Genomic DNA, 11,593 nt, shown 5'->3' on the forward strand with positions numbered 1-11,593 from the left:
CTTTAATAAAGGAATTGTCAAAGACCGTCTCCTGTCATTTTTAACACTTTTTTGGTGAAATGGTAGGTGTACTTTTGTACCCCCTTACCATTTCACATGGGGGGAACCCGGGATCTGGGGGTCCCCTTGTTAAAGGGGGCTTCCAGATTCTGATAATCCCCCGCCTGCAGACCCCCACAATCACTGGCCAGGGTTGTGGGGATGAGGCCCTCATCCTCATCAACATGGGGACAAGGTGCTTTGAGGGGCTACCTCAAAGCACCCTCCCAATGTTGAGGGCATGTCCCCCCTCTTTTCCTGCGGCCTGCCAGGTTGCGTGCTCAGATAAGGGTCTGGTATGGATTTTGAGGGGGACCCCCACGCCATTTTTTTTTTGGCGCGGGTTCCCCTTAAAATCCATGCTAGACCTGAAGGGCCTGGTATGGGTTTTGAGGGGAGGCCCCCCACACCATTTTTTTTTGGTGTGGGGTTCCCCCTAATATCCATACCAGACCCTCTTGAAGGGAAACCCATGCCGTTTTTTTTTTTTTACATTAAAGTCGTGTTATAAGTCGCGCTGTGATTCACACTCAAGTCATGTCCAAGTTGCCTCCCTAAGTCGTGCTGGAAATCGTGTTGCCTCTGTGTGAATGAATGGACTGTTATGATAAAAGTTAAATAAACACAGATTGTTATTGTTAGAGTCACGTTGAATTTCCTATCTGTTTTGAACTGTCAAAACGAAAATAAAGCATTTATTTATGTCAGATCTTTTGTTTTTTGGACTTTGTCAAAACGATAACGAAAATACCTTAAATTCGGACGAAAATGCATTCAGACGAAAACGAATGCACATGTCTATTCCTGACTCAAGCACCCTGTTGGCTGCTAGGCCTGGAGAGAGAAGGACTATCTGACTAGGGTGAGGATCCAGCTGTAAATGGCTATTCTCTGGATTTATTCAAAGTGAGAGAGTTCTTTTTTATACTGACTTTGATATTAAAAGTACCTAGACTTTTCACCTAAACCCTCTAAACCTATACTGAGAGACTGTTTGTTAACTACTTTTTGCAGATAAAAATCCCTTCAAGCGGATCTGTCATCAGTCTCTATAGTTCTTGGGCCATCTACCTCGGGAAACCCCTAGACGCAAATCGAGGTAAAGAAGGTAACGGTAAACCCATTAATCTCAGCCGCTCTTTCGGGGGTCAGTGCTACATGTGGGGGCTTGGGTCCTGGATTTACCATTACCTCTTGCAAGAAAGAACCATTCACGTGGTAAATGTACGGACAGAGGGTTGTTTTTTTGACTATGCCATTTCCTGAAAAGTGATGGACATCCACTGTTGGCGCGTAAGTGTGGGAGGAGTCTGGAAAAAGCCAGCGAGTTGCGCAGCTGGAGGAACCAGTGGGAGGAGTCTCGCTTGTTTCATTTCCCCGCACGAGGCACTGTGTGAGTGTATTGCGGGAGAGGAAGAAGCAAGTTGTGTTTTCTGGATGGAGAGAAAGAAAACCTTTAATCCAGAGATGTTTCGTGCTCTGGGAATTTTACCCAACATGGGATCCCAAATGCTGTCAGTGGAGGTTTTGATGGGTGTGAGACTCTCGGGAGCTACATTAACTGATACAGCGATATGCCTGGCCCCTCATGGGTGTTTTCATCCTGTACGCATCAGGAGATATTGAGGCCCTGAGGATGCTCTGTGGAAGGTGTGAAGGACTGTTTGTGAACCCCCGGCCATTTGTCCGCTGTCCTGCCTGTGGGGAAAACGTCTTCAAGTTGGAGCAGTCAATCGCACTACCGAAGACCTACCGCGTGGACTGGGCCATGGGCGTGGCAACCGATGAGCCAGCTATCTTTGCTCCTTTAGTGAGGCCTTCTACAACAGCGATACCTGATACCGCTAATATTTCTGAGAGGGATGTCACCGCTTCCACCACCGCAACTGCCGGAGAGACCACTCTGGAGTGGATGGACACTACTTCTTCCACCATTACTGAAGTCACCAGGCCTGCTTTGGAGAAAGTGGGGCAAACAAAATCTTCCTAGAATCGCAATGGAAGACCACTGCCAAGTCCGGCCGGACCAAATCAGTGGAAGAAGGTTGCTTTGGGGAAAGCTACACAAACTGTAAGACTGTAGTTTATTATTTGCCGGCAGAAGAATTCCGGGACTCGGAATTAAAATCTTTGTCCGACACAGGGGACGATGATCATTTTGAAACACTGTCCCAAGAATTGTTGTGGGCTGGAGGGGGTGATGTGGCTGCTACTTCAGACATTTTGGGCTGGCTAGCCTTTACTTCGGGGAGTGGAACGCCAAGTGCGGAAACCCCCATCAATGTTAATGGGACTTTGCCCAGACCTGTGAACTTGCCCACACTTCAGAAAGACTCTGCCGCATTAGTGTAAAGGTCCCCAAATTCATGTATACCTCCCAGGGAGAGAAGTGCCCGCACGATACCCAGACTTGCAAGGTCTCAGCGGCTCTTAAACAAAAGAGTAGCTGCTGAGTATGGGTTGGAATTCCCGTACGTGCCCAGGGAGATCATGGATGTGATCGAGAAGAACCGAGAGGCATGGCACGAAGACAATGTTTGGAGCTATTTGAAAGTACCACAGCCGCTTCGAAAGAAAGCCTTTTCACTCAAGCTGTATGAACGGTTTGTCGGTTGTCTGCAGTATTGGAGCTACGGTCGACACATCTATGGGGATAAAGTTGTCATTTGCAGACCGGACAAAGATAGTGCCGTTTATTTTGTTACCACTGTTGATGCACTGGGAAATGACCTGACTTTACCGGATCCAAGATTTTATTGGTAAAAGAGACTACCTAGACTGTGTTTCTTGGATTCAAAAAGAGTTTTTTTCCTTTTTTTCTTGAAAAAGCAAGGACTGTGGGATAGTTAGATAGGGTCAGCTAATGGGAAGTGCCGTGTCAGGATTACCTTATGGGTCGCAGTACCTGCTTTTAGGGAAAGACTTGCACTTCAGTGACTCTGACCACTAGGTGGCATGGGTCGGCACAAATGTTTCTATTATGCCTGCTTTAAAAAAAAAAAAAAAGGGTTTTACAAGTTTAGAAGAGAAGATCTCATTGAGACTGGGATGAGATCCTGCTTTCTAATAAGTTCTGTGTGTATTTTTGTTTTTGTTTGTGTGTTTTGTTTTTTAGGATTCACCAAGATCTTCTATCAAAACTGCCGGAGCAGGGGTGGTGTAGATAGGTAGAAATTGGGTGGTGTGTTTATTGTACCTATGTCAATGGTTTTATTATTGTCATGTTTCAACATGTTATCATTACTTTCCTTTCCCCATTTCTACCCTAAAGTTCAGGTACTTGAATTTTTCTAGCTTTAAAAAAAATATTTTTTTTGCTAGACGATGAGGAGATTGTCTAAATCACCAGGGGGAGTGTGTAGTGCCGGCTCCTGAAGAGCATGCGCTATGTTTTTTTTTTTAAATGTAATGTTATCTCTGAACCGCAGTTTGGTTTGGGTTTAATTACTCCAAATTTTTACCTCAGCATCAGTCTGACTAGACTACAGGGTGTTCTGCCTGGCCAATGGGGGCGCTGTCACTTTTGGCAGGTATGGAAACACAGTTTGGTTGGGTGCTTTAAGGTTACATTCTCTCGGAACCAGCCCAGTGAGTGTCGCTCTTGCTGTGCTTGCTGAGAAAGGGTACTTAAGGTGCGGACGTCACGTGTTTCGGGTACCGGTCCAGAAGTATGTTCTGACTGCATGGTCCTGGTCCTCCTGACCAGCAGGACTTCCATAGCCTGGGGTGCGGATCCACCCGACTTTACGTCTCGGGGCTGGCTGGCCAGAGGCGAGGAAACTAAACAAAGAATTCGGAGGTGTTCCAGTGCCATCTCAGGTTGTAGAGAGGCCCAGCAACTTCGAAGTTATCCAGGGGAGGACCCTTCGGGAGAAGGCCACACGAGGGTTGGCTTCTCAACAAGAGCCTGGTAAAGCTGAAGGACCTAAGTGAATCCAATCTCATGTGGTATCGCTGGACCGGCTGCAAGATACTGGTACCACACAAGTGTTCTACAAGTGTTCAAGTTTCCTTGTTTGTGTTTTATAACAAAGTCTGTGGCAGAGACTTGTTCCTGACTCAAGCACCCTGTTGGCTGCAAGGCCTGGTGAGAGAAGGACTATCCGACTAGGGTGAGGATCCAGCTGTGAATGGCTATTCTCTGGATTTATACAAAGTGAGAGAGTTCTTTATTTTTATTTTTCACCTAAATCCTCTGATTCTATACTGAGAGACTGTTTGTTAACTACTTTTTGCAAATAAAAATCCCTTTAAGCGGATCTGTCATCAGTCTCTATAGTTCTTGGGCCATCTACCTTAGGAAACCCCTAGATACAAATCGAGGTGAAGCCGCTCCTTTTGGGGTCAGTGCTACATATATCTGTAAAATGCAATGCTATATGGCAACCTGGAGGCATTCTGTACACAGGTGGTGTATGGATTGACCCCCCCCCCCCTCCAGAAAAGTCCTTTCCTGCTTGTGTGATTGGCTTACTGATTTTCTTAGAAGTCTACACTAAGATACATATCAGATTTTGGGCATCCTCTGCAACAAACATTTCAGTTTTGGTTAGACACTCCAAAATATTTAAATACATCTACTGGGATTCAGACCCTGCCACTTACCTCATTAGAACACTTCAAGTGCAATTCACTTTGGACATGGACACAGAGAAAAAAACAAACAGCTATTTCTTCAGAGTAACAAAAGGTAGGACTCTGCAACAAAGCATATTAAAACCCTTGCAATGTACATAGATCACCCAGAGAGGAATGTTTTTTTCTCAGGAAAAGTGGAGTTACCTTTTAGAATGTCTATAAATGTAGATAGAACAAACATTTGCAGTAGCAGTAAAGGTAAGGTATGATAAATAACCAAAGAGAAAAAAAAATGAGAAACAAAAAAGTAGAACGAAAACCATTATGATTGCAATAAATATTAGTATATAAATACATGTATACATATACTGCATAAACATAGGGGCGGGCCTTTTTTTCTCAGAAAATAGTTGCAGGAACTCAACCACGACCCCCCAAAAACCCCCTCCTCCCACACACCCTCCAAACCACATCAAATAGTAGATGTCGTCAAATTTCACTAACAGTTGAAGTGTCTTAAAGGGGCATTAAATACCAGGAGTGCATTATGTACAGAATGCAGAGTTTGGGGGTTGTTACACACAGAATGCAGAGTTCAGGGGTGTGCTGCACTACACATAGTGCATGGCTTAGCCTTCTTCAACAGCTGCCTACTTCTGAATCCCCTATTCACATCTCACTTTCACCCCTCTTCAACTCTGACCTCTGCATGCAACCTCCCTTCCCCTGCCCCTATCTTCTTCCTCGTTAAAAGCTTCACTATCTTCTGTCTTAAAGAGGAAGTAAACTCTCCCACTCTGAAGCTACTTTTCATTTAGTCCATTATAATAAGTCATTATCAGACTATAGCCACTGTAATCCAGCCCAAATCGCATATTGTTGTTTAAAGAAACTTTAAAAAACTTGTTTCCAGGGTTAGGCAGCGCCATCTTAAGTATTGTTTTCTGAGTCCACAGTGGAGTGTATTTCTGCCCTTACATTGAGCACTTCCTGTACTGTTAACCAAGCCTCCTTCTCAATCCAACATTTCTATGGCAACCCTGCTTCCCTGTTCATAGCTTACTTGTTTATTTCATAGTATTTACTTATGCAGATGTCTAATGTTTGCCTTTGTCAGACTTATCAGCTTCAGCTGATAAGACTGCAGTAATGGCCACGTTTAGACTGTATGTGAGGTCACATGGTCACATGGTGTGTAGGAGGAAGCTCTGAGTGATTAGCAGAGTTCAGTGTTGTGCCGCAGGAAGTCCTGATAACAGATAGATAAGACATAGAGAGTGTGCCGTAAATCAGGGGAGATCTGGGCATGCTCAGTGACTTCATTCTACAGAACAACAAGGATTACAACAATACTAAGCAAGTAAGGAGATATCTACAAGCAGTGTTCATTAGGGGTTTTTATGCTGAATTACATGGGACAAAGTTGTGGGGGAGGGTTTACAACCACTTTAATTGTGTTTCTGTATTAAGCTGAAGCACCCAGGGGGCTCTAGTACCCCCCCCCACACACACTATAGGTGGCTCTGCCTCTCTCACTTGCAGGGAGAACATCTACTGGGGGTGTCAGCACCTGCACCTCCCTTGTCTCCATCATGCACTCAGTGGGAGCCACTCAGGAGATCAGATCTTTGGGAGCTGTTGGGAGACAAGCTATCACTTGTAAACACAGAAGCCAAAATTCTGTTTTTACAAGTGATAGTGTTGAGCAGGAAGCAGAGGGCTTGAGCCAGAGGTGATGGAACTGAGTTTCGCCAAGTTCCAGCTGAAAAAAAGCCCTGCATAGGATTTTATTTACTAAAGCTGGAGAATGTAATGAGCAGCTTTACTGACCAATAGTGAGGCTCAGGAGGCATCGTGGGGTGGGACAATGTGTTGGCTTCCTTGCTTTTGAAAGACACAGTTTATCTACTAGATACCACAAGGGTTGCTTTTTTTTAATGGGTAAACATGAAAATGAACTATGCATACCTTAAGGGCCGGTTCGCACTAGTGCGATGCGAGAACCCTGCAAATCAACTGCAGGTTCCCTCATCGCACCCGCCATGCACGGCAGCTCACACTGCCATATGCAAACTGCTGGGGAGTGTCATTATATGTTAACGCCACCCACATTTCAGCTTGCATATCACATTGCAAACTGACAGATCGGACATGAATCGGATCGCATATGTGTGAACACACATGCGATCCGATTCTGGTCCAAATTGAAAAAAGGGTCATGTGCGTGTTTGCATCGAATGTGGTGCGATATCAGCCATACTATCTTTATGGCTGACATCGCACCCGCACAGACATCACATGTAATGTGAACAGCAGTGCTCTGCGCATTACATGTGTAGCACTGACCCCCGAAGGAGCGGCTGAATTTGTTGGGCTTACGGTTACCTTCTTCACCTCGTATGCGTCTAGGGGTTTCCCGAGGTAGTTGGACCAAGAACTGCGGAGACTGACGCCAGATCCACATAAAGGGATTTTTATTTGCGAAAAGTAGTTAACAACACAGTCTTTCAGCATAGGATTAGAGGGTTTAGGTGGAAAGTCCAGGTACTCTTATTGTCAAACTCAGTATGAAACAAAATTTCTCACTTCAGTAAATCCAGAGAATAGCCATTCACAACTGGATCCTCACCCTAATTGGATAGTCCTTCTATCACCAGGCCTAGCAGCCAACAGGGTGCTTGAGTCAGGAACAAGTCTCTGCCACAGACTTTGCTATAGAACACGTGAGGGAAACTTGAAAGCTTGTAGAACACTCGTGTGGTACCAGTATCTTGCAGCCAGTCCGGCAATACCGCATGAGATTGGATTTGCTTAGGTCCTTCAGCTTGTCCTGGCTTTTGTTGAGAAGCCAACCTTTTTGTGGCCTTCTCCCGAAGAGTCCTCCCCTGGATACCTTCACAGTTGCTGGGCCTCTCCACTAACCGAGACGGCACTGGACCACCTTCGAATCCTTCCTTCAGTTTCCTCACCTCGGGCTAGCTAGCCCCGAGACGTAAAGTCAGGTGGATCCACACCCCAGGCCATGGAAGCCCTGGGGGCTGGTCAGGAGGACCAGGAACATGCAGTCAGAACATACTTCTGGACCGGAACCCCAAAACACGTAACATCTGCACCTTAAGTACCCTCTCCCAGAAAGCACAGCAAGAGCGACACTCCCACTGGGCTGGTTCCGAGAGAGAGTAACCGTAATGCACCCAACTAGACTGTGGTTCAATACCTGCCAAAAGTGACAGTGCCACCCATTGCTAGGCAGAACACCCTGCAGTCCAGCCAGACTGATGCTGAGGTCAAAATTTAGAACAATTAAACCCCAACCAAACTGCGGTTTAAAGGTGAAATTAAAATTGAAAAAAACATATAGTGCATGCTCTTCAGGAGCCGGCACTACATACTCCCCCTGGCTAAGAAAACTTCTAAGGCTAGAAAAATTTGAGTACCTGAACTTTAGGGTTTGGAATGGGGAAGGGAAAAGGAAATGTAAAAGATGTTAAAACATTGCAGTATATAAACCCGTTGACGCAAGTAAAGTACACATACACCACCCATTTCCTGCCTATCTACACCACCCATTCTCCGGCTGCTTTGATAGACGTTCTTCGTGAATCCTAAAAAAAAAACACACAAACAACAAGGAAATACAATCTAAACTTATTAGAAGGCAGGATCTCACCCCATTCTCAATGAGGTCCTCTCTTCTAAAATTTTAAAACTCTTTTTTTTTTTGCAGACAATAACACTAGACATTTGTGCCGACCCATGCCATCCAGTAGTCAGAGTCACTGAAGTGCAAGTTCTTTTCCTAAAAGCGGGTACTGTGTCCCATTAGGTAGTCTTAACACGGCGCTTCTTATGAGTTGGCCCTATCTAGCTACCCCAGCTTCCAGGTTTTATTGTCAAAGCTTAATTGAGCAAGCTGAAGTTAGAAGCTGATTGGCTACCATGCACAGCTGCACCAGATTCTGAGTTCACCTTTTTAGTAAATCCACCCCATAGTGTATAAATGGTAAGCACAACACATACTAAAAATAAGACGGTCCTTTTATTATTACGGACCAATTTTCCTATCCTTTACCATGGAAAGCCAGTCCATATTTATGGCTAGCACTGTATTCACATCCAAACACTCATATTTTGTTAAATCTGTAAATGAAGATAGTTTACTTTTACCAGCTGTTGAAGAATCTGGATACTTCTGAAAAGCATGCAGTTGCTAGCTATTGTTTTGCATGGCTTTATTCTCAGAAACAAAAGGCTTATTTAATAAAGGTCCAAATTGCAGCACATAGCACATATACTTCATTAGTTCGAGTCTCTCAAGGCAAATCAAAGCTAATCCATGCTTGGTTGCTACGGCTTACTGCATATTTATGTCATTTCTTCCATGCTATTAAAAGCCTTTAGCTGTTCGTTATACTTCGAGGCGTGACCAAGTGGCTTCAACTTAGGTGAAATACATTCTTAAAAAAAATAATAATAATCTCTGTAGCTAAAGCTATTTATATGCATCCTCTGATGTATCTTTGCTAACTCATAAATGGCTCATAATTTGTGTTTTTATGCCATACACTTTAATAAAAGCATCCTATCTGGCAAGTTCTGAAATGAATCCCAGCTGCGGTGATTCTTCTTGGAAATAAAGTTTTTGTTTACACAGGTGCAGAAAACCTTAACGTGGTTTTTATATGCGGCGCGGACAGATGTCTCTGTGCTTTACTTGGCATTTCTCCCTCTTCCAAAGCAATTTGTATCAAGCATATCTCAACGTGATACCAGTGCAAATGATATAGGAAATTCTTGCACATGGATAGGGCTTATCATAATGCTGGCAGCTGATAAGTAGTTATCAAATAGCTCAACATTATCACCGAGCGTCTCTGGATGAATGCTGATATTTTCAAGTACAAATGCCCCTTTTTAATAAGAAAAAAACAACTTCATGAATACATAAAAACCCAATGTGTAAGTGGTGCCCAGTGTAAAAAAAAACTGCTGCCATAGGAGATGTACAGTTGAAGATGCAGCAGATTTATGCACAAAGAGTCACATGTAAGAAAAGCCATTGCTAACAGAGTAGATGTTGTTAGTAAACAATGTGAACCTGTGTTTATTTGAAGCATTTATTATTATTATTATTACACAGGATTTATATAGCGCCAACAATTTGCACAGCGCTTTACAACACGGGGACAAACAGTACACTTACAATACAAATCAATACAGGAGGGATCAGAGGGCCCTGCTCATTAGAGCTTACAATCTAGAAAGGAGGGTCAAGTGGAACAAAAAGGTAATAGCATAAGGACTCAGCCTTTTTCTGGCATTTGTTGTTTACAAATAAAACCCCCCAAGCATTATATATTTTTTTAGTCGAGACCCTAGAGAATAAAATTGTCGTTGCAATTTTTTATGTCGCAGCGTTTTTCAAATGCAATTTTTTGGGGAAAAAATACACTTCTCTAAAATTGAATGCAAAAAAGCCCACAATACATATCCCACTTTTTAAAAAAAATTTAAAAGATGATGTCACGCCAAGTAAATAAATACCAAACATGTCAAGCTTTAAAATTACAGCAGGGACGTCAAACTGCGTACATTTTACTATCCATAGGCGAAGATTTAAAAGCCTTTACTGGCTACCACTTTATATCTACAGAGGAGGTCTAGTGCAAAAATTACTGGCCATAATCTGACGTTTGCGGTGATACCTCACATGTGTGGGAGGATGGCTGTTTGCATGCATGTGGGACAGATGATTTATTTTATTTTTTCTATTTTTAGACTGGTGCTTTCATTTTTTTTTTATCATGTTTATTGCTGTCACAAGGAATGTAAACATTCTTGTGACAGCATTTGGAACGTGACAGGTACTCTTTATGGACCCCAGATCCCCCTTGAATCTTGAAACTTGAAAGCATTAAAAAACATTAAGATCAGAATTTTTGAATACTTTTGATTTTCAAAAAATACCGCCGATGACAGCCACGTAAGCCGGAGATCATGCCATGTCATTGCTTCCAGGTTACAATAGTGGAGATCTGATCAAAGCCGATTACAGCTTTGTATGGGTCTACTGGCTGGTAGCTCAGGTCTCCTGGTGGGACGAGTGAGACCAAGAGAGCCACGGAAGGTGGCAGGAGGCTGGGGATATCACCTCCCACTGCTTGTAAAAGCAACCGAGTGGCTAGTTAGGATCCATTAGGATTTTAAGCAGTCATCTAAGGCACCAGTCTCTAACCTTTTTGGTACCGTGACCAGCCCCATGATAAAAAATTATGCCAAGGTCCGAGGGGGTGGGGGGGGGGGGGCGTCAATCAGTGACGGTGGTGATGTGTTTTTTTATTTTTTTTATTATTACATTGTAATATAAAATGAAATAGTTCAACTTACCATAATGCAGAACCAGTGGGAGCCCTCGCCTGCCACAAGACGCAGCTTGTCACTTGCTACTTCGTTTGTCAACAGGTGCAGCTTGTCACTTTCCACATTGTCTGCCATCAGATACAGCTTGTTACGTCACCTGTCTTCAGATGCAGCTTGTCAATTGCCACATCACCTGCCACCAAATGCAGCCTGTTACTTGCCACGTTGCCTGCCACCAGATGCAGCTTGTCACTTGTTACATCAAATAAAATATTTACAAAAATGTGAGGGGTGTACTCACTTTTGTGAGATACTGTAAGTGAAAATAAACTTTAGAAAGTAAAAAGTAACTTAAAAATGGACATGTTGTACACCCTTTGCAAATCAGTTGTGTCCCACTATTACAGCTGCTGTTGTATTATAACATTACCATAAACATTTCCCTTTAAAGAAAAATTCTAAGCCAATAGCTTAGTCTAATGCAATGAGATGACTTACTAAAGGAATATATAATGCTCACTTAGCTTAGTAAAAAAAGGTGATGCTGTGTTCATTTCTACCATCCAATCGAATGCCAGCAAATGTTGTTTTTTTTGTTTTTTTTCTGTTACACTTG

This window comes from Lithobates pipiens, unplaced genomic scaffold (assembly GCF_037356315.1).
Source record: "Lithobates pipiens isolate NorthernLeopardFrog02 unplaced genomic scaffold, aLitPip1_a1.2 Scaffold_19, whole genome shotgun sequence".
Taxonomy (NCBI): Eukaryota; Metazoa; Chordata; class Amphibia; order Anura; family Ranidae; genus Lithobates; species Lithobates pipiens.